General features: G+C 47.7%; 1 non-coding gene across 1 annotated transcript; it reads left to right on the top strand.

Moving 5' to 3' along the window:
• Positions 1-3,631: 3,631 nt before the first annotated feature.
• On the top strand, positions 3,632-3,737 carry LOC129630479 (U6 spliceosomal RNA). Its single transcript, XR_008703732.1, has one exon. It is a non-coding gene; the product is annotated as a U6 spliceosomal RNA (small nuclear RNA).
• The last annotated feature ends 764 nt before the right edge of the window (positions 3,738-4,501 follow it).

The raw sequence follows: 4,501 nt of genomic DNA, 5'->3' as shown, positions 1-4,501 counted from the left end.
AAAAGCATCACCTGTTTCCTACTGACCTTTTAATGATGTAAGCAATTAATTCACAAAATTTTCTGGACAATTAATCTTACATACAGGTTCAAAAAGCAACCGGTCTGCCTGCTTGCTAGAGTTAAAAAAGAGAGAACTTCTGAAAAACAAACAAAAATAACCTTTAATACATGTGAAAGTTCCCCAAACTTCTATAATAGGACGCACTGTCTTTTCTCAGACAGGAATTACAGGGACTGTATTAGTTTGTCAGGGCTGCCATAACAAAATAACACAAGAAATTAATTTTCTCACATTGCCAGAGGCTCTAGGTCCAAGATCCAGGTGTCAACAGAATTGATTTGAGACCACTCTCCTCAGCTGGCCATCTTCTCCACGTGTTCTGATGGTGTTCCATCTGTGTGTCTGCGTCCAAATTTTCTCCTCTTCTCTACTCTTCTCTCCTCTTCTCTACCAGTGCCTTGTGGTGACCCAAATGGGAAGGAAATCCAAGGAAGAGGGGATGTATGTATACATGTGGCTGATTCACCTTACTCTACAGCAGAAACTAACACAACATTGTAAAGCAGCTATACTCCAACAACAACAAAAAATTTCTTCCTCTTATAGGACACCAGCTATATAGGATTGGACCACTCATATGACCTCATTTTACCTTGCATGTGTACGTGCTAAGATGCTTCAGTTGTATCTGCCTCTTTGCGACCCTGTGGACTGTAGCCCACCAGGCTCCTCTGTCCATGTGAGTCTCCAGACAAGAAGAGTGGAGTGGGTTGCCGTGCCCTCCTCCAGGGGATCTTCCCCACCCAGGGACTGAATCCGTGTCTCTTATGTCTCCTATATTGGCAGACAGGTTCTTTACCACTAGCGCCATCTGGGAAGGCCTCATTTTCCCTTAATTACCTTTATAAAGACCCTCTATCTCCAAATACAGTCACATTCTCAGGTACTGAGATGTACAGATGAACTTGGGGAGGAGTGCACAGTTCAGCCCATCCCAGCGGCTTTGCACTGTTGCTGATAAGAACAGTGCTCTTTCTGAATAAATGAGAATGAAACTCATGATACATAAGAACCCTATAGTTGTATATTATTGCCCTCAACATCAAAATGTGAACATATTTTAACCATCTTCTCCCCAAAGGAGACTGACTGCAAGTGAAGAGATTCAGATCCAAAAATCTGGAAACTTCAGTTCAGACCATGTGGGACCAGCAGGAGAAGGACCTGAGTGGCCAGCTGTTGTGTGTCCATCTGGCATTGTTCCACCTGCTCTGGGAGCCGCACCTGTTCTCCTTGGGAGAACCAAACCCCACCCCCAGGCCCTGGTTGCATGTGGCCTCTGTAGGCCTGTGACCCAGGCTAAATGCATCAGATCTTCTCTTTCCCGAATCCAAATCTTGAGCTCTGTGACAAAGACGGGAGATGGTGGAGGTGGCTCCATGCTCAGGTGTCTGAGATCTTGCTTACAGCCCTCTGTCCCCTGAAATCCACCTTCTCTGACTTGTTAACAGCTCTTTGGAGCTGCTTGTAGGACATTATTTATACCCGTGTGGATCCCAATGCTGGCAACACACCCACCCACCCAAACCACCTCTGTGTACTTTACACTAGAAGACTCAAAGTGCAGGAAGAAAATGCAACCGAGCATAGGACCCCATGGGGCCTTTGAGGCAGGGGTGGGGGGCAAGACTTCCGCCATATCCTCCACTTTATCTCCTCTCAGAATTAACTAAGTAATAGTTTCTGATGCACATTTCCTGAATTGTTTTGCAGATGTGAAAATCCCCCCTACCACATGGATATCAACCACTTGATGACCTTGAGCACAGAGCCCCAGGCCCCCTGCGCCTAAGGACTGATAATGTTAACCCCTGTGACACTGCACTGTTACCCTACCATCAGCCAATCAGAGAATCATGCACAAGCCCATCACAGACCCTATGACCACCCCCCTCCCCCACACCTTGCCTTTAAAAGTGTTTTGCTTCGGGGAGCTTGAGGCTTTTTAAGGCCTGGGACACCCATCTCCTTGCATGGCCCTGTAATAAGCCTTTCTCTGCTCCAAACTCCAGCATTTCAGTTTGCTTGGCATCACTGTGCTTCGGGCACATGAACTTGCCTAAACGGAACCATTTAAGAGAAAGGCCTGAAAGGACCTGTCTTTTTGTGGGAATGTACCTCTGCTGTTTATTCCTGAAGAGCAGCTCTGAAGGACACACCTGGGCCTTCAGAACCTGAGACCTGCAAGGCCAGCTCCAGCCAAAACCCTACGTGTGATCTTTCAGGTCCATCACAAGTCATTGTAAGGCTTTGACAGACAGGCCCACAGGGGATGCTGCCCTCTCCACACCAGATTTGGTAAACAGCCAAGAACAGCCTTTCTGAGTTTTCTGAAAGGATTTCCATCAAGGACTCAGGTCCCCTGGGCCGGCCATGCCCAGGTGACATCTACCTTCCTAGTGCAGGCATCTGCGTGTGGAGGCCTTTTAGGAGGCCCTTGGCTGGGGCACTTTTGTCTGCTCTGACCCTCTACTTTCCCACCCCCAGCCCTTCCTCTCCTGCCCCTCCTCATCCCCTCACTCCAATCCAGAGCCTTTTGTGGGGGTCTTCTTAGCACTGAGCTCATCTAACTGACCCTCATCTCATTGCAGTTCTGTGCATGTATGCTCTGTCGCTTCAGTTGTGCCTGACTCTGTGCAATCCTATGGACTGCAGGCTCCCAAGCTCATCTGTCCATGGGATTCTCCAGGCAAGAATAGAGGAGTGGGTTGCCATTTCCTCCTCCAGGGGATCTTCCCGACACAGGGATCGAACCCAGGTCTCCTGTATTGCAGGCATATTCTTTACCGCTGAGCCACTGGAGAAGCCCTGCAGTTTGGTAGGGAAATAAAAAACATTGAGAGCTGGAACATTTCAGTGTTTATCTTTTCCTCTTGCTTGCACTATTGCAGGGCTTCCCTGGTGGCTCAGCTGGTAAAGAATCTGCCTGCAATGCGGGAGACCTGGGTTCGATCCCTGGGTTGGGAAGATCCCCTGGAGAAGGGAACAGCTAACCACTCTGACTTGGTGAATTCCATGGACTATTCCATGGGGTTGCAAAGAGCTGGACATGACTAATCTTGCTCATTACATTATCATTAGCCTTGCTGTCAGTTTGGCTCATGGTTCTCAGTGACCCCTTCAACACCTGGAAGCTTGACAAGACCCCCTCCTAAGGTGGTCTTCTTCTGATTCCTGCTCAGTTAGCCCACCTCCTCCGAATGGCGGTGACCAAGGCTGTGCTGGCCACCAGGCTCTGAGGACAGATACTAGGAGTTACGTGATGCTCAGAATCAGCAGGAAACATGGAAGGCACACCTTGCAGCGGTCACCACTGGAGTTCCTGGTGGCAGAAAGTATTTGGATGGGACTTCCCTGGTGGTCCAGGGGCTAAGACTCTGCATTCTCAATGCAGGGGGCCTGCGTCTGATCCCCGGTCAGGGAACTAGATCTCACATGCCACAAACTAAGAGTTCACATGCTGCAACTAAAGATCCCACACCCCACAAATGGAGATCAACAATCTTGTGTGCTGCAACTAAGACCTGAGACAATAGGATAAATAAACGAATAAAAGTATTTGGTTATCATGCTCGCTTTGACAGCACGTATACTAAGCTGGAATGATACAGAGAAGATTAGCATGGCTCTTGCACAAGGATGACAAGCAAATTCATCAAGCATTCCATTAAAAAAAAAAAAAAAGGTATTTGGTTATCTTTCCAAGGTCTTTCTGGAAGCATTCATTGGTTCCAGTCCCTCTCAGTATTCATGATCTGAAGTCCAGGGAAGGAACTCGAGACATCCCCCAATGCACTCGGAAAGAGTAGGTCGTCTGAGTTAGCAACCCGCTGGGCAACCCATGTGACACTGATTATTTCCCAATGGAGAAATCAGGGTGCTATTTCCCAAAGTGAGTAGAGGCTGAACTGCCACAAATTAAAGGTACAGTGAGTGAGACACCTGCAAAGGAAAAATCCCAGGGCCTGAGAAGGAATGTTCTACAATGAGGTTCTCATCCACAGCATTTTCCCTCTTATGCCTGGAATAAACTGATGGGGATCTAGACCACGGAGACACTAAGATAGACAGGAAGTGGGGAAAGAGTGTATTAGGACTAAATCAGGTCAAGCTGTGGGAGCCTGAATGGTGGTCCTAATACCACTCATAATTATCTCATGTCTTTCTGGGAACCATAAGATGAAGTGTCCTCTGGCCTCAGCCTGAAGCCAAATTCAACCCCAATGCTGAATTAAAACCTGGACACAGAATTTTGGATAAAGTGGAAATGAATAGCTTTGTTGCTTTGCCAGACAAAGGAGGCCACAGGGGGCTAATGCCCCCACCTGGAGGGGGAATGAGGAATTTTATAGTAATGGTTCAAAGAGGGTGTGGTCAGCTCGTTAATATTCTTCTGATTGGTTGGTTGTGATATACTCTGGAATCAGCGTCATCAACC

The sequence above is a fragment of the Bubalus kerabau genome, chromosome 16 (assembly GCF_029407905.1).
Source record: "Bubalus kerabau isolate K-KA32 ecotype Philippines breed swamp buffalo chromosome 16, PCC_UOA_SB_1v2, whole genome shotgun sequence".
Lineage (NCBI taxonomy): Eukaryota > Metazoa > Chordata > Mammalia > Artiodactyla > Bovidae > Bubalus > Bubalus kerabau.
This window is presented reverse-complemented; position numbering and strand designations above follow the sequence as displayed.